This window comes from Pseudochaenichthys georgianus, chromosome 14, assembly GCF_902827115.2.
Source record: "Pseudochaenichthys georgianus chromosome 14, fPseGeo1.2, whole genome shotgun sequence".
NCBI lineage: Eukaryota > Metazoa > Chordata > Actinopteri > Perciformes > Channichthyidae > Pseudochaenichthys > Pseudochaenichthys georgianus.
In genome coordinates, this window is record NC_047516.1 from 33,611,579 (window position 1) to 33,631,694 (window position 20,116).

A 20,116-nucleotide genomic window follows, 5' to 3' on the forward strand; every position below is an offset into this window, starting at 1 on the left:
GCGAATGGAGCTCCTGTGATGCAAGAAACCTTTTATGATAAAGCTCTATCATATGATAACAAGAGGCCATCAAATGTTTACAACATAACTGACTTCAGCACTAATGCAGCAGCAGGATGGAAGTAGACACTCTGATAGCTGCCAGAGCCACTGCAGTCCAACTGTCCAGTGTCCGAGGGGTTAACAGCGTCTGTTCTGCCTGTGGCGACAAAGCTACGCCGGCTATAGGTCACATTTAAGTCCCAGCCCCTGGACGGCCAGACTGCAAGACAGAGCGTAATTATCCCAGCCAGTTACAGTTCAACAACTCCATCAAGCTATTAGCCAGATACCAGGTTTCCCTGGCAACGCCTCCGAAGTGATTCACAGACCAGAGAGAGAGAGAAGGGGATATAAGACCAAACCTGGAGAGGACTGACCATCACACACACACACACACACACACACACACACACACACACACACACACACACACACACACACACACACACACACACACACACACACACACACACACACACACACACACACACACACACACACACACACACACACACACACACACACACACACACACACACACACACACACACACACACGCATTGGGAAGGAGTTAGCATTTAGCTTTTCCGGGCTTCCTCATCTCGAAGTCAATGGTTTTCCTGAACGTGTTTTTGGTTAGATGAAATAAGGTCTGTGGTTAAGACAAGCAGAAGAGGTTTTGACATCAGTAAATACCTTACTGGTGCATGTCTGAAGTTTTTAAGTATCACAAAAAGGGCAGTATTTGACCAAATGAGACGAGTCCTAATCACGCCGAACATTAGCCACCTTTAGCTTAGCGAAGGTGAACTGAAGTCATGTGACCATGCTGTTTGTTTATAGACTGATGTTATCTTTTTACTTCTGGTGATTGCATTTACGCTTAAAAAAAATCATAAACGTGGTTTTAATATTTAGTAATTATGTGTCATAAATGTGTGTTTGCCACTTGTCTTATTTTCCACACTATTCTAAAATCTAACATATCATTTATTTAGTTCAGGGAACACTTGCTCTGCTAACTCCCAGTCCCCCTACAGAGAGACGACCCCTGCACCTCTCGCTTCCAGTGGGTCGGATGAGAAGAAAAGACTAAGTTGTTTGCTTTTGATGCACGGGATAATTACATTAGGTCAAGCACAGTGTATACCTTTGATTTAATAATCAATCAATAATTGAGTTAGCGTGTGTGTGTGTGTGTGTGTGTGTGTGTGTGTGTGTGGGGGGGGGGGGCTTAGCGTATACAATATGTGCATGCATGCTTTGCTTAGGTGTGTGTGTTCAGGTGACTGTCTGGCCTCCTGGCGCAGTGTCTGGAAACTCACCTGCCCCCCCCCACTCCATTCCACGCTGCTCGGCTATCAGGCATACCTGAAGCCCCCCCCCCCCACCACCCCCCATATTCCCCTCCCCCCCATCCTGCTGTGATCCACTGAACACTAAGCTGCTTCAGCAGACAATGCAACATGACATTAAAAATAAAACAAGCTAATTCAATCAGATCCGTGCCATTCCCACGTAAGCTCCAGCCCACATCCAGATTCAGAGGATCAGCGTTAATCTGTCCTCCTATCTGGGGTCGACGTGGCGGCGCGGAGTGTTACATGACCACCTCTGAACAATGGAGTGGAATCTCTCACACACACTCGGGTCCATCAGCTGGAGCCTTTGGTTTGTCTATTCACGGTCTGAATCAATCTTTGCTGCAGGAACCTGACGAGTAGAAACCGCATCGTGAATTTGGTTTATTAAGCTCAAGTGAGGATAAAACGTATCACTCCATATTTTATAATACAATAAGGTATACTTTTCACAAGGTCCCGGTAACAAAAAGTCAATCTGAAGGTCGGCTTGGTGATTAGTTTTTATAAACTTGTTTTTCTCGCCATTATTATTTTCATTTGTGTAAAATAATTTGAGTGGCTTTGTCTGAACATACAGTAGTACATACATGGTTGTATTGAAAGACATCATCAGCTGCTATTACACCTGCTGTTAAGTCATTTGACCTTGACAACCACTTACAGATGTTCTAAGAAAGCATCTTATTATATTGAAATTTGATGACACTTAAATAAAAAATGACAAGCGCCGCTGTTGTTTAAAACAAAGCCATTCTGATGTCAAATAAATGTACATTTAACACTCATTACCAACACGTCACTAACTGTGCAGCTTGCAGGAGCTTCCTGGTTGGTTCCTTGTTGCATCAGACACAGTGTGAAGTGTGGATGATGCATTTAGTAGACTTTGGTGTGACTTTGAAGAAAGTTCCTATTCACCGTTCAGCGGACTCACCAACTAGCCGGCAGCTGATGTTAACGGGGTGATATTTATTGGGTCCCTGGCGGAAACATGCTGCTTTGTTTCTGTTCGGGAAGCCGAGAGGATTCCATCAGCTACCGTGTTCCAGACTCTGCCAGACAGACCCTAATAAAACTGTCTGGCTGTTTCTGGGCAGCGCTCCGCTCAGGCTGTGCTGCGTCTGACTGCTCAGCACTTGTCGCACTGTGCCTGGCTGTTTGGTATTCAGGGGGCTCCTTCAGCTGTTGCTGGGGCTCTGTGGCACAGGCACTGATTAGTTGGCATCAGCATTGTTCACTTAGAAACCAAATGGGGGGACGAGAATAACAACAAAAAACATAATTAGGGAGAGAGGGAGACTGGAGACACGGGGGGGGAGAGGAGAGTATTCGAAAGAAAATCAATTGTTTTGAGCTGCATCTGTAATATGGGTCACTTTGGAGAAATAAGGTTTTCAGACAGGCGCGCTGTCTTGGGAACAACTGACAGTTTAAAAACCAGGTCAGGCTGTTATGGTGAGTGAAGTCCCAGCATTGCATCACATAAGGAAACAGAACACTTCCCTTAAAGGGCCTCATTTATTTAAATGGGACTCCTATAGTCATGTTATTATGGAGACAAGTGCAGTTTTTCATTTTCTATTCAATGTTCAATCTTGTCATTGCCACCGGCCTGTGGTGTTGAATTACAATGTCCTTGACATTACATTGCTTTTAGCTGACGCTTTTATCCACAGCGACTTACAATAAGTGCGTTCGACCAACAAGACACAACCTTGAAGAAAACAGAAACATATAGTACATCAGGTTTCATAGAGCCAATCATTTCAAGTGCTACTCAACTGGACTTCACTTTAAATATGTATTTACAACATCGTGGCTGAAACATCTCGTGACAATGAAACATTACAACTGAAATACGTTAAGTGGAACTGATGATCACTTTAAAAGTGGTTTGATTTTTATTCAACATTAATAAATATGACATTTATGATTTGTCCTTTTTTCTTATTTTAACAATGCTTAATTTTCTGGAAATTATGTAAATGTCAATACTTTAAATAAAGAAAAATTAAGCTTGTAAATTCTAGTTTATATTTGGATTAAATAGTTTACAAAAATGTTATCAAATGATAATACATGTTTGGCCATTTTTACCTGAGGATCCCGTATATTTGTAAATGATAAGGTTAAAACTTTGAAACATTAATTTAGATAACTCTTCTGGGAAATTCTGAAAGATCAGATGCTTCATTTTTATATGGATTTTAATAAACAATATGATTACGCACAATAATTTCTTGCACTTTCTGACAGTTTGCAGAGAAATGCTAAAACTCGTTAAGGAGTACTACTAAAATCTATTTTGTGTGAGTGTATGTGTGTGTGAGTATTAAAAAACACATAAATGCGCAAGCTCTGGTCGGGGTTTGAATGAAATGAACAGACTACTGAAAGCTGAATTGGTAAAGTGTGTATCAGTCGTTAGTTTAAGATGTGGAACAAGCGGCGGAGTGATGCAGAACACAAAGACTGTGTTGGTAATGGAGGATCAGATATAGTGGGGGTCCCTGATGCGGACAGGGGTTCATCAGGCGGGGTGTGGTGGTCTAATCAGATCATCTGGAGCTACAATGGTATTTAAACAAAGACGTTGACACAAAGACAGATTACATGTCGTCGACGGCACCGTGCAGCGAGGGATTCGGTTTTATGGCGATGGCACTGTTGAGGTCGTTAACGTCATTCTCGCTTCATCTCTTCGGAAAAGTCAAACATGCACATCCTTTAATATACAGTTCTGTCAGCTCGAGAGGAAAGAACCATTCGCTCTTCATTCCCTCCACTGTGTCCTTAGCGTCGTCTCTACCATCGGTACATTTTAAATCATTGATGCCTCATTTTTCGGAATTTTGGTAGAAAGTCGATTGTGCCCTCCGCCCACGTCCCAAGAGCCTAACCCGTGGTTTTTTATTAAAAGAGCTCACAAGTTAGGGTCTCAGGGAGCAGGTGAAGTACGACAGGGTCTGCTGAGGAGCCGCAGTCAGCTGCAGGGCACCGAGCGCCACCTTTCCCTCCCTCCCTCCCACACACACACACACACACACACACACACACACACACACACACACACACACACACACACACACACACACACACACACACACACACACACACACACACACACACACACACACACACACACACACACACACACACACACACACACACACACACACACACACACACACACACACACACACACACACACACACAACTCCTGCCCAGAGGCATCCACGTCCACGAAGTGTCTGTATTTAATGAGAGATGGGCTCCATCTAAAATACATCAGTGTATTGGACACAAAAAGGTCTCCATGTTCCTCCACTGCAGATCACTTGTGTTCTCTAGAAGGCTGAGCTTGGCTGTGCAAAGGAAAGCATGCAAAGGTAGAAACACACACGTGCTGACACACACTAAATGCCACGGCAACAGCAAAAGAGATAAAAAAGGCAGATGAAGCCGTTAGTTTGTTGAAGGAAGCCGGACTTAAATGGTCTTCACGGCAGCACCCAGACAGAAGCAGAGGCTCAGACAGACCGGGCTGCTCTGAGCCCACTAGCCTTTGTGCTGAAGAGAAAAAAGAAGCCACACAGCCAGGCTCGCCTCTTTGTCCTAAACAGCACCGGCCGATCATCAGTCTGTATTTGTCTCTCCCAGGAAGGCTGGACCCGACTGTTGGAAGCCGAGCGTCCCTTTGCATTGAGCGGAGGACTCAAAGAACTCCATCAGCTTCTGGCTTTACACCGCACGATACGCTCGGTATCTTCAGCGTGGAGGAGAACACAGGTAAAGTCCTCAGTGACTGCACCGCCCTGGACTCCAGACCACACCGCCCTACACTCCAAACGGCTAACATGAGATGACTTGTCTCAGGCAACAAGCCGCAGTCAGACATATTAAAGCCTTCTTCCAACAGAAACATAATGAATTGCCATAAAATGCCAAAACTGCAGTAAATACAAATGTATATCGGTTATATTCTAATACAACGTGTTTGCCTCTCATGTCCCCAAACACACCACTGCCCCCACCCCACCTCCTCAGCCCCCCAGCCTGCCACCCGACTCACAACTCCTCCCCCTCAGACATTAAACAAAAAAATGGATAGATGTCTCTGACTGTCTCCTCTCTGGGGAACGCCGGGCAAAGTGGAGGCTTCCGGAACGCTCCGCACGACCCGACGTGTTGCCTCGCACGCTCGCTCCTCTGTCTGCCCCCCCCCCGACTACGGCTTTTGTTATCTGCCTCTGAGCTGTAGAAGGAGAAGAAGAGGAAGAAGAACAGAGGGGAAAGCGGCAGAAGAAGAAGGGGGTGCAAGAAAGATGGGGGGGGGGGGGGAAGAGTTGTCCGCGGGAGGTTGCAGCCAGACGCAGGTCACTGAGGTGGGACGCTACCCCCCCCCACCCCCACCAGCACAGCATCTTACCCCCCACCACCACTCCTCCTCCTCCTCCTCCTCCTCCTCCTCCTCCTCCTCCTCCTCCTCCAGACACCAGGACCATCAGCCAAGTCTTGACACTGTCATCTACTTTTATATGTGTCCTCTATCGCCACAGGTCCAACACGATGAAAGAAGAAGAAAAACAAAAGCCAAAAATATTCACTGCCGCCGCAACCCGCTACCTTTTCCTCTCACCATCCCCCCTCCCACATTTGACCCTTCCACCCCAAGCCCTACCTCTCCAGCATCTACTGCCCTCTACCAATTGTCCCACCCCCCCCTCGTCCCCTCCCATCACACCAGGTCTGTACCTGTCTGCTTGTCTCTCTGCCTGTTACTCCCTGTCTGCAGCTGCTTGCCCAAAGTGAGATACTGCAGCAGGAGTCTGCAGCGACAGCCCTCTCTCTCTCTCTCTCTCCCTCCCTCTCTCTCTCTCTCTCACACACACACCCTCCATCCAGCCTTTGCCGGTGAACACGGTCCTCCCTGTGCTGATCAATTTCTTCTCTTTTCCAGCCGCGTACACACACACACACACACACACACACACACACACACACACACACACACACACACACACACACACACACACACACACACACACACACACACACACACACACACACACACACACACACACACACACACACACACACACACACACACACACGATGCAGCGTGTGGAGGACGCACCGCAGCCATCCCACTGCCTGTAGCAGGAATTCTGCTCACATGCAAACGCTGATCAACATATAGAGCATGTGATACAAAATACAAACAGTCATCTGACACACACAAATAGTGACTCACACACACACACTGGCTGCACACACACAAAAAGACAGATGCCCGATGCAGGAGAGCGAAAGCAGGACACAGGATGACGCTACAGCGGCTCGGCGCTGTGTGGTCACTGCAAGCATGAACACAAACTGTCACTGTCACAACAGTGTGAGCGAGGCTCGAGACAGTCAGCCACACATCAGTCCGAGTCCGAAGCGAGTGCCTGTTAATGTGTCAAAGATATTATATTTTCTAATTGTCAATTGACATGTATAGTTCTAAACACACATAGCACACACAGGGGCCTTTACATAGAGAAACCATGTAACCATAACGTGGACTACCATCTGAATACTTTAATATACAATTATACACACATCTTCTCTGATATAAGGTCTCATGCACATGAAAAAACATCTTGTAGGATCACATTTGCGTTAAATATAGTTCATTTAAAGTTAATTAACGTTAAAGGGATGACATTTGTTTTGTTCTTTCACAGCAGAATATCCACTTTTTCTACGTACTGCAAATGGGATAAATGTTTTTTTGTAGTGTGCAATATTAATTCGACTGTGGGGCAAGGCTGTAGAAGAGAATAAACAAAGAAGACGTTTCTTGTGTCTGTCTGAACGAGGGCTGCCCTTGACAGCTTGTTCTAATCTCAGAGTTTAATCACCCTCAACACCCCGGATAGATTAGGGTTATGACCCCGTGTGACACGTAGGGGGCAGGGAGAGAGATCTGCAAATGTTATCATTGATTGATTATGCCCTTTAATCTAAATGGAAATGGCCGCTTTTTTTATTCTGCTGCTCCACCAGAAAAAAGACTGCATTTGAAAATGTCTTCCGGTACCTTTCTTCACTACGGAACACGCGGAGAAGAACGGCGAGCCGAGCACCGACGACTTGAAGAAGTAAATCCTGCAGCCAATGTCAAAACCGTGGCCAGGTTGAAGTCTATGGGGGATGGTGGGTCCTGGAAGGTTGGCTCGGTGATGGCGGTGGTGACGCAGAGGCGGGGGGGTATGCAGTATGCTAAAGCCAGTGGGGCCAGCAGGCGGCCATATAGGTGATCAATCAGCTCCATTACAGCCGTGCCACTGCAGAGTCTGGAGCTGTCGCTGCGTCCCACCCATCACCCCTCCACACACACACACACACACACACACACACACACACACACACACACACACACACACACACACACACACACACACACACACACACACACACACACACACACACACACACACACACACACACACACACACACACACACACACACACAGTGTCTAGACTGCAGATACAACCTATTGGTGTGATGAAATTGGTCCAGATGAGCAAATGGCGCATAGGAGATAGGCAATCCAGTATCTCACTCTTTCAACAAAAGCTGTGTAACTTATTACGGTGGGGTTTGACGTTGTTCACAGAGTATCTCAATGTACTCGCCTTGAATTGTCGCAAGACGTTTTCAAAGCACCCATGAAATAGGTCGTGCTCACTTGTGATTGATAAACAAAATGCACAATGATCCATGAGACGTTACGCAGCAATGATACCGTTCCTTTATGAGCTCAAATATCGTTATTCAGCCGAGAGATGCAAATCTGCGCCACAGATGCCGGGCCAGCGTTAGACAGGTATCGGAACAATGGACTTCTCTCGGTCCGCGCAAGCAGCACCGAACGGGAACATGGAGCAGCAGGAGTAGGGGGTGAAGGTGGACAGCGAAGGAGGAGGAGGGACGGGGAGCGGGACATGTGTGATGCACAGCGCCTTGCCAGCCAGTCAGCCAGCCAGCGGGACATTAATGACGATCATGTCTTGTCTCACTAGCTGTCGGCCAGTCAGCAGATCCTAACCTTGTCCCTGCCCTTCTCAAATCAATGCCATTGATCTGTCCCAGGGGTCAAGGGGCAAGAGCGTATCAATAGGGGGAGAGTGGCTGATGCAGCAGGCGGAGACGGGCTGACACCAGACAGATCGATGACACCCCCCGTCTGCCATCGGTGTGTTATGATTATTCATTTGCCATTAACCCCCAGCACATTAAGGGAATATGTTTCCTTTGGAATGAATAGGGCTTGGGGCTGCTCGCTTTTATAGGGAAGGGAGGTTTTATGAGTTAGGAAGCTAAAGTAGCAGTCTGGCCGGAACGACAGTGTTTCTGGTCTCAGACGATTTGTTACCAAGGGTTCCGCCTGTGAGTGACGTCAACAACGAGAGGCCAATGGCTGCACGCACAGCAGATACAGGCGCACGAGGCTATTGGCTGATTTGACATGTTTTTTGTGAAAGATTGCTTCACTTCCTGTGATGGATTTGGATGGATCTCGGACACTTGAGGAAGTTTATGACCCTTGACTGCTGGGTCGATTCCTTTTAAATATGGCTCCCCAGATGTCTCAAAGAAATTAAAGGTGTAATCCGCAATGTGATCACAAACAATGGATCCACTGCACTGACACTGAAATAAAGTGGCTTCAGGGACAGGTTTTTGTTGCTGCATTAGGCTGAGGAGTTTACTTCAGCTGGAGATATAAGCAGTTTTGAATCTTCTCCATCCACTTTTTGCCTTCGCTATAAGAGACAGTAGACTAACTAATGCTGATTCAACAGACCATAGAATGAAGAAAAAAGAGAGGAAACAATTCATTGATAGCGTTTCGTTGTGTCCCTGAGACACTTCACCCCACATTGATCCTGTGGTGATTGTCCACAGTATTCAGTATGTAAGTCGCTTTGTAATGTAATGTTCAAATAAGAAAGTAATGAGATGAGGCAGATTTCATTTAAGAACTTTAGACCATAGATAGCTTTTATTGCTGTTCAAAATAATCAAAGTTTAGGTTTATTGTGTGCCTGTTTTCGTTTGCGCACTGTGACAGTGTTGCACTACAAAATCTCATTGTATATTTTTGTATAATCACAATAAAGGTTTTCTATTCTATTAATGGTTAACTGCTTTTTCTGTTTGTCCGTCGAAAAAATATAAAGGTGACTCATCAAATGATTGTCAAGCCTAATTACGGCACTTCCTGCTACACAAAAAGTGGACTCCAGCTGCCACATTCAATGAAGATAATTCTTATTTTCTTAATGCTTAAAGTCGGCTGAAGAACCTTGAGACTCTTGGCAAACGGACTTCTCAAAGGGGTTGTTGTAGCACTGGAGACAGAACTTGAGCCACCCCTATCTAATCCTATCATTTATTTGTTTAACCATCCCATAAATAAAGGCGCAGCTGGAACCAATTACTTTTAGTTGAGCTGCTGGACAGGGGAGTGCTGAGGCAGCACCGCTCTCCTCCGCACATCTGGAGGAACCATTGGGGCTCAGAGGTGAGGAGAGAGGAGGGAAATCAAGGTTCCTAAAATAAACACTCCATGTCAATTTGTGAAAGCGTAGGTAAAAAACCTAGCAACCATTTTAAATAAACGATGTATTTGTTGAAAACACTTGGAAATTGTGGAAGCAATATATTTTACAGGGACGACCTTCCCTTGTCTGATCGCTCGCTGTTGTATAATCCCTGCTGTTTTTTCCTTTACACAGACAAAGCCCCATGTCTACTGTTTTATTTTCTCTTCAAGTTTTATTTAGTTTTGCTTATTTTTTTGTACTTGTAATTGAACGTTAGCTTGTCTGGTACGTTGACCCTATTGTTGGGTCACTAAACAAAGTTAAACTGTTAACTGACCAAAATGATATACAAATGCTTTGTGACCACAAACAAAAAATAAAAAATGACATATATTTCTGATTATTTGAAGAATTTCGAGCCACCAACTCTTCATCACCAGCAACACTGTTTATGTTGGGTCAAATGATGAGGCGTGAGCTTCCTGACATCAGAGATAAAAGGAGTGCTTGGGTTTCCAGGGATTTACCGGGCTCAGATTCCCTCACAGAAACTTGTTTGACGACAATGACGATGCGAGGCCGAGCCGCTTCAATAGAGGTGTAAGTATCTCTCCAGATTGAATTACTTTCCTGATCTAAAGAAATGACTGTTTCCACTTGATCCCATTCCGTTTGTGCTCTGATAGGAAACACAAATGGGGTTTTCCAGGGCTGTTCACAGGTCCAAGATGATTTCAGGAAATGAAATTCGAAGACTGGTTTGTTAGTCCCATGATGTACGGCATTGGGTGTGTGACCTACATTCCTCACTAACCCTCAGTTGGTTATTATTATAACTTTGAGTTCTTTAGCCAAAGGGAAGAGCAAATCGTCTAGAGATAATTGTATGATTATAGGATTCAGATGGATTTTTAAAGTACAACAACACATCTGGCTCATATGAATACAATGGCAATTTCAAATACCCAAACCCAATTAGAAATAATGATAAAGTTTGCCGAATAGATGTCCACTTAAAGAACAAAAGCTGTGCCATCTCACAAAACAATGCAACCTACTCAAATCCTTTTTTGTTTTTTAAAATAGCGTTGTCTTGAAATGTGTTGCCACTTTTCTGCTGTGTGCTGCTTTGGAGTCATTTTACAAGCCATGGCTCTGTGCCGGAAAAATATGAAGTTGGATGCATTCAGCCGAGTGCACAAGTCTACCAGAAACAGAGGGTGTTTCTCAATGTCGAGGAAGGCTGCTCCAGAGCCACTATTTCAAGCATACTACGTCATCGAGTGCCGCCGAAGGACTGTTCCAATGTCCAGCATACTTGGAATTCTACCGAGGCCGGCGTACTTCGTAGCGAGAAATGTCGAGGCTACACATGTGTCTTATAATCCCCACAATGCTTTGTGCACGGACCAATTTCCAAATCTTTGGCGGAAATCGCGCTCCATTTAAGGCGGGGCCTCGCATATGACGCACACCTGTTAGCCTGTTGCGCAATTCTTCGTTTTCCAAGGCTAGGAAGGATTCTTGCCTCGCTTCTGAAGCAAGTGACTCGGAAGACATGTGCTTCCAAGCAAGCGTCCTCGACATTGAGAAACACCCAGAGACTTCAGAGTCACTGAGTCAAGCCCAAACCTGAGACTAAACCTCCGAACGACAAAAGCGAATTGTTTTGAACTTGAACAGTATATCATATAAGGCCCAGAGACAACATATAAATATCATAACACATATTGCTGAGTTCTCCTGGGGCAACCAGCCTTAAATATGTTTGTTATGTCAATAAAACCAAATCCTGGGGAAATGTACCTCAAGCATCATGATGTTTGGTGCACAGCTCACTGGACTGAAGCTGCCACACTGGCACTGTATTACAGGCCAAAGATGGAGCAACGTTTAACATAGACAGTATAAAAACCCCAGTTATAAGATTGTAACACTCTTTTTACACTGAATTTCACCGTTACAGAAGCAGCAAAAGAACATTTTAGTAACTCAAAATGTACAGCGTGGCTTCAGCAATCATCGTAATTGGGCCTATTTAACAATCTATAATGTTATTAACATGACTTTTGTCGTATGTCATGCAGACAGAGGAAAACAGTAGACTGCATCTAGTTTTGTTTGTGTGTGTCCTGCAGTTAAAGGAACACCATGATGCAATCGATGTTGCGTGGTTACTCCCACTAACCATAATGCATTATGTCTAAAAATACAGCATTCGTCAAGTTAACGCTCATTGAAGGTTTCGAGCCGCAGCAGGCTGAAGGTCAGCTATGAAATCAGATCCTTCCATGGATCCCATTAATACAAAGACCATTAACACGGCATTGAGTCTTTTTAAAATGCAATGCCGTTAACAATCTGCATTATAAACAAAGGACTGATGTCATACGTGTACTCCAAGGAAAGCTAGAAGGTTGTACAGTTAACTCCCAGGATGTAATTCTAAACCATACAACCTACTACCTCAACCCGGATGCACACATTTTCACCTAGGGTTCCCCTTTTTTATTTACTATTCATTGTATATCATTCTTTAGTCATAAGGACTCTTTGTTGTTCTTATCTAACACAAAGCATATAAATATAAATATACAATGTACACTTCATATCATAAATGGGACCTACGTTGTAAAGCGAAACATTCAAAAAAGGGTTTAAAGGCGACGTTCACACCACGATGACAAAGACCCACAGAGGCGAGCTTGTGCTGTCAGATTCGCCACAAGATCGGATCTACGGGTTTGTGCCAAATGGTTATAGCCAAAGTATGAACATAATTAAATAAAGCAAAGTCTAAGCACTGTAGTCTCTGATAATGTGACAAAGAGCTATACACGTTAACAGGCATGACTTACTATCTCAAATGTCCTTCCCGTGGTGTGCGCCGAAAAGTGACAGTGAGTGGAAAGTCGGTTCACTTCAGCTGACATTTAGAGAAACTGCAGAAGGAGCATTTGTTGAGATTCAGCCAAAAAAATGAAAGTTCATCAGACAGATGGTTGATAACTTACCCCTCAGGGAAGTGTCTCGCTCAGGGGGGTTTGCTGCCACGGTCAATCTCTGTAAAAACAGGACAAAGAAAGTTAAAAAACGCACACACACTGATGGATAATAAGGGACAGCACTTTATGAAATATTAGCAACTTTCAGTAAACTGCAATAGAAACCATTCAGAGGTGTGATGTGAGGAAGGAGCATGCTACATGCTAATAACTTCGGACAACACCAGATCCACATGGAGAGGGGGGCGACATTTAAACACAAATGACTGAACATGTATACATTTCTGTGCCCTGTCTGGGAGTATCGCATGACTCAGCAGTTCCTAGATATGAAATAAGCTCCATAACAATAACAATTTTAAGTGTTGCTATGCTAAACTAGCCGCAGGATTGCCATAGCAGTGCTGTTCCTGGCCAGCAGCAGGCTGCGGTGAGAGGTTAGCTCAACTTAGCCAAGACCGCAGAGAGCTGAGCCTGAGAGGGATGCCAGTGAAATCAAGCATGCCACGGGGAGCTGCCATTAACCGTGCCAGTGTCAGAGAGCCGTATTCCACCGGCCGCAGTGCGACAAAGTGAGAGTGAGAATTCCACTTACCCAGATTTCTATTATCCTGTCTAATGTATTATTTCCCTGTCCTTCTGCGAGCGTTACAACCGTTGGGTTTTAATTGAGTTTTGATCAGTTTTTTGGTTATGCAAAGAAAGATCAAGAGGCACTGACATCACAAGTTAACTCCAGCGGTGCTCTGAGCGCCATTTTCTCCCAAACAAACAAGAACAAGAGAAGGAAAAACCGGATAAAACGTCTCGCCGGCATCATTATTCCCTGTTTCCTTCTATTCGCCCTCTGTGTGTCTAACTCGCTCTCGCCTGGCACCATCACAAAATCTTGGCAGGAGTGATCACATGATTTCCTACCAGAAAGCCACAGCATTCCCAGTAAGTATCTGCTGACATTGTGAAGACATCTTTTGTCTAAATCAAAATGTTAGACAGGCTGGGTGAAGGGTGGTGTTAGGAGTCATGGCAACCTCTACCTGGCAGGCTGCCCGGCACCCGAGGTGGGGGAAGTAGCGGCTAATATGGTGTGGAGCAGGAATGCTTAATGCTTTCCAAAATCAACTCTCGGGGCGTGCTGGATGCTTGAGATTTCAGCTCTGATGCCAACAATTACAGTAAATACGAGAGACTGAATGCAAGATGAACTCCTCCAGATTTAAATATATCTGGACACGGGATCGGACCAAAATATTTCTGATGACAGGAAAACTGACATGATCTCCTTTATGATAGCTTAGCTTAAACAGAGCCTTGAGGTCTCTCTCCAAAATGGCCAAGCAGCCCTCTGCTCCAGCCTCCATTAAACAGTCTCTTCGGACACAGTTCCAAAACATTCTCCCATTGAGAGGGTCATTTCATATCCTGAGAGGCAGGGGGCCGGGGTCAAAGTTCAAATGAGAATGAAAGAGGGGGTCTTCCCTTGAGCATTGGATATACCACTGCACACGAGACAGGGGTGCACAAACCAGACAGACCTCTCAACATGGTAATACATGAGATGTGAAAAATCTATAGTCAGGAGGAGGGAGAGACATGAGCTCAGATATGAAGAGCTTCGTCCTTTAAACTGGGGCTCGTTTACAGAAAATAACACTGATCAAAGAATATCTGGAACAACAACACTGAGCCTGCGTCTAAACGTCACCATAGGCTCACTTTTCAAATGACTACATAATTATAGAAATATAATCAGAATGCTGGACAACAAAGGACTGGGAGTATAATTGCTTTAAAAAATGTGCCGTTGTCAATTGTTCTAAAATCACTTTACTGTGTAAATTCATTTATTCTGAGCTTCAGTTAGGGTTGTTAGTTAGCCATAATCACTGTCAATCACTTAATTGATCAGATGAGGGCAATTTACTGGCTGGACGGAGCGGCTGTTCATCTTTTTGAGGCATCATATCTCTACATTTCCAAAGATAACAGTCCTCTGGACAACAAAGGGGTGGCTGAGTATAGCATGCTTAAAAGAGGCCATATTATGCTTTTTGGGCTTTTCCCTTTCCTGTATTGTGTGATATAGGTTTCTGTGCATGTCAATGGTCTGCAAAGGCTAACATCCATCGAGAAGTTCCCTCCAGACCTGAAGCACCTCCATTGGACTCCTTTGTTTACTGCCTTATCATAGTGACATCACTTTGTAACACTCACACTTCTATTGGCTGTCATTCCAACACATTGTACGTGATAGGCTAAGCGGCCGGACATCTCTAAGCACGAGCACTTACAGTTTGGCTGTAAGCAAATGTATCATGTATCTTGCTGTTCTGAGTTTGTATCTTGATGGTTGAGTGCACTGTACTTTAATGTAATGTTGTTTTCATCAGGAGTTGTTCACTCCATGGTTGGCATTTTGCTCTAAATTCAAAAGTTAAACAATGTGTTAAGTCTGCAAAGTGGCAGCTCATACAGAAGGAAGCGTTGTGTGTTTGTTATTCTCCACAGGCACAGACACGTTGTTATGTTTGGCTCAAAACTTGCATCTCCATCAAACTAATGTTGCTTCAAGCTATGATGGATACACAGTCAACAGGTTCCCCCAGACAGCAGTGTGTAGAGTTCAGTGTCATGAGAGACAAACTCATCCAGCCGTTGTGTTGTGTTTCAGTTTGTGACTTGCCAAGGACAGAAGAACACAAAACAGAACCCACAATGCTGACATGAAAAATGTCCTGAATAATATTTTGGATAACTGTGCAGTCATTTTAAATATTGGAAGAAAGGATACTGAAACCACTAATAAGATGGCTGAGGCTGCACAGAATGCACTTTGTTCCCCCAGTAGAGGCTCAGTGCCCAGCCAGCCACGAGCAAGCAGGATTCACAGATACAGAAATATTACTTCAACGCTAGAACAAATAGGATGTGTTGACATTAACAGCAAGTGCATGAACTAGAAGCAAAACAGAAATGAAATGAGATCAGGTTTGTGATTCCATTATGGAACATTCCAGTTTAGTCTTTATTATAGTGATACATTTGAAAGGGGGTTAGGGATTATACGCTTAAAAGGTTCAGGGGCAGGATCTAAACCGACGTCCCGAAACATTCGGTTTTGCAAAATCAAAGGCAGACAAGCTTCACTGAATGTGTAATAAAATACGGCTTAATGAAAACATTCTGGCTTCAGAGGACAGTTGTTAATGCTCACTAATATGGACTCTAGGAGGACAGCATGATGTTTAGGGACGGATACCCCGGCTCTCGTGTTGCTTTAAAAGCTTACAGCCGGGACCTGACCCACCTGTCTGTTGATTCTGCTGCCTAGCACCAGACACTGAGATTTTCAGCCAGGCTTATTGGCTGCAGCTGACTAACCGGCAACCAATCAGAGCGCAGCGAGGAATGGAGGCCATCAGACAGTTGTTGTAGGAGGGAGGGGAAGAGGGTGTGCAGAGACAACCAAACCTCATCCAAACAAGGAAGCCGCCAAGATAAAAGCTGCAGGGAAATCCCATCCCTGAGCACAAAGGCTGTCCTCGCTGCCTCTTCATTTAAAGACACTTGGCAGTAGAAATAGACTTTTGCCAAATGTGGATGCTTCCCAATAACACAGTAAAGGGCATGTGCTTCCGAGTGGTGCAGAATTGATAACCTGGCTCCAGACGAGGCAGCTATCAGACCGTGCGTCGCTAAAAACGGATCAATACTTAATGAATTCCTCACGGCGCAGTTTCAGAAACATAAATGTATCCACACGAGTGCATAACGTAACATCTGGGGATCGATGAATATGACATTACACCCAGCCGAAGGAATGCATCTTCTTGATTGACCTGAGCATTTTCCAATGAATCCAGGCCAGAATTAAAATGGATCGGCCTGGAATCTTTTTATCGTGCGCCCTGCTCATCTGGCCTTGTGTTTTAATTACCACTGTCTCCTATCAGGCAGCTCAGGCAATACGACAACAACAATGGAGAAACGATGAAAGGCTTAGACTGGCATTTTATAGTGAATTAGTGCTCGACAGAGATAAGGTTAGCATTGTCCTGAAATCAAATGTAATTAAAAAGCACACAGCAGCAGGAACCTGTGACGGATCTTCGTCAATATTAATGCTTTTGTTTGATTCACTGTTTATGTGCTTTATTTTCATGGCTTTTAATAAAACCAAATCGATGGTAAAAATAATCATGTTAAAACTGCCTTTGTGGATGCGTTCCTAGAAGAAAGTAGTTATTTTTTAAAGATTCTTTAATGGGAATAATTAGCAATTTTACACCTTATATCAGACCATAAGAACTTAAAATGAAGTATTTGCTAATGTTATGCTCAGGTGACTTGAAAAGTGCCATACGTCATTGGATGAGCTGCTTGTGTGAATAACAAATATTCCTCACATTTTCGTGACTGCAAAAAAAGCGTAACAACTTCTAATGGGAGGCTGAATCAAAGCACGAGTCTGAATGCTATCAGTTCATCCTATCAACAATACCAAACCATGAGAGAATAGGCAGGTGAGCTAAAACTCAAGAGGTTTCTAAACACAGCTTATTTAAAACCCTGACAAAGTTACCAACAAATACGCTACCACACCAGCTAGCTTTTAAAACGCAATCTAAAAGGTTCTTTATTCATTTATTTCCCAAAAAAGCTTTAAAACGGTTTCCAGTTTGTATTTGATACATCTTTAACATCTATCTGAGGAATCCGAACACATGCAGTACCAAGTTGTAGTTTTACTCCAGCAACACCATCAAGCGATCTTTCTGCTAAGATCTTAGCGACAGGTGTGTGTATTCAAAGAAACCCAGAACATTATAGAGCACACATCATTTTCCACAGAGAGACCATTATTGACCACATCAAGGATGACTTCTCATTGAGCAGGCGGTTATCATAATGATACCTTTTCTCTGCCAGAGCTCACCAGATGCTTTCCCAAGGATAATCCCTCTGCACAACCTCTCATTATCAAAGCAAGTGTGTGACAATGGGAGAAGAACACTGGACATTACGTGAATTAGCGCAGGACTATGTGAGAATGATTGCTGATTCAAGGCTTTAATTAGGCCCTTGCAAAACAATCAGACACAATTAGGAGGTAGGAGTCGATGAGATACAACTCAAGAGATTTTGATGATGGTTTTTAAATGCTCGTTTGATGCTTTTTCAGTCGAGTACTAGATAGAGGAAAGTGTGCACCGCTCTTATTGTGGCTAATAAAGCAGGTGACTTGCAGGTAAATCAGCAGGTGAGTCAGCACTGCCTTCCAATACAAATGACTGTTAGCTGGTAAGTGACTTCCAAAGCATCGTCTGACGGGGTCTGGGAACAAGCTCTTAATTCTAAAGACGTCCACAGAGCACCCTGCGCGTCTATCAGGCCAAACAACTGGCAACATGCACACTTGTATGGAAGCAAACGGCTTATTAATGCCAAGTCCTGGAAGTATTGTCAGATGTGTGAAAAACCCAACAAGAAACATAACCATCCATGTACTATTCCATACAAATTGACTCACATTACAAGTGGAATATTATTCATAACTATTTAGGTAATACTAACACTAGACATAGACATTAAAATATTGAATTAACTTGTTTTATTGCTTTTTTACATCCAGAAAAAGGTCCCAGTTCATGTAGAAGACCTACCATCAGGTATGTTTAGTGAAGGTTTGGCCCACATGATCAAGCTTTATAAGACAACTAACATGGAAGTGTAAGTATGAAGTTACTTCACTGTGTCTGGTTGGATATTACCAACAATATCAAGTTTGATTCTGTAAATAAAAAAAGTTTTTTATAAAAAATAATAAAAATATTAGTTAATATAATAAAAATAATAATAATGAATTGAATTGTATTATTATCAACCTTAATTTTTATGGGCAAAAAAAGTGGTATTACATGGTATTTAAATGAGCTGCAGTATACACCGTGGACCATATGACACATGTACGCCTATAGTGAACTGTATTGATACTTCTATATTTGTATGTTTGACAGATCAAGACTTACTACACAAAATCACATGCAGCAGGTCGAGACAATAATTCAAGACATATGTCCAAAGTTCATGTCCATTTGGCATTATGATAATTTACTCACTCAGCTTACAAATGCATATATGGAGGGTGTGTGTGTGTGTGTGTGTGTGTGTGTGTGTGTGTGTGTGTGTGTGTGTGTGTGTGTGTGTGTGTGTGTGTGTGTGTGTGTGTGGTCTAGCATTACTATACTTGTGGGGACCTACATCTGTTTACATAGTCACGTGTGGGGACTGGCTTCCCTTATGGGGACAAATTGGAGGTCCTCATGAGGGGAATCATTAATTTTAGGGTGAAGACTTGGTTAGGTTTAGGATTAGGTTTAGGGTTAGGGTTAGGGTTAGGGTTAGGGTTAGGCATGTGTTGGTTATGGTTAAGGTTAGGATAAGTCTCCAGGAAATGCATGTAAGTCAATGTAATGTCCCCTGAAGTGATGTATACATGGTGTGTGTGTGTGTGTGTGTGTGTGTGTGTGTGTGTGTGTGTGTGTGTGTGTGTGTGTGTGTGTGTGTGTGTGTGTGTGTGTGTGTGTGTGTGTGTGTGTGTGTGTGTGTGTGTAGGCAGTTCTGCAGAGATGCGCTCCAGTTGAGCACATGGGGCTCCTCTCACCCACAGCCATGCCGCCTGGCAGAGCACATGTCAGTGCGCGGGTTGGACAGAGCAGAGATTATAAGGCAGCCTGGTGTTTCCACTGGGCGCCCCCCCGCCGGGCGACATGCTCTCAGCTCCCTTTGTCTGCTCTTAACCCGTTAAATCCTGTGGAAGAGCCCATTCACAAATGTGTCACACACCCCGGGGATGCATTTTGTGTGGAAGAATGATCTTAAAGGGGTTACACAGCGCGGCCACTGACTCCAGCCCCCCCACACAAACACATTCATTTGTTTCCCGGGGTGTTTGCCGTTTCAATTATTGTCAACTCCTAATGAGTTAATTTCTGGCTAAGGCCTTAAAACAACGTGCCCGTGTAGTCAGTCCACACCAACACCCTAACCCTAGGGATATGGACGTTTATTTTTTAATTTAAATATTATACCTCCTATTAGGTTAGT

At 44.0% G+C, this 20,116-nt stretch overlaps 1 long non-coding RNA gene across 1 annotated transcript in view; it reads right to left on the reverse strand.

Moving 5' to 3' along the window:
• LOC117458192 (uncharacterized) overlaps positions 1-20,116 on the reverse strand; it is a 50,795-nt gene that overhangs the window by 3,351 nt on the left and 27,328 nt on the right. Inside the window, exons 2-3 of the long non-coding RNA XR_004553416.2 lie at positions 13,019-13,067; positions 12,863-12,946 (exon numbers count right to left, since the gene is read on the reverse strand). This is a non-coding gene — a long non-coding RNA (uncharacterized lncRNA). The remainder of the gene's footprint in view (positions 1-12,862; positions 12,947-13,018; positions 13,068-20,116) is intronic.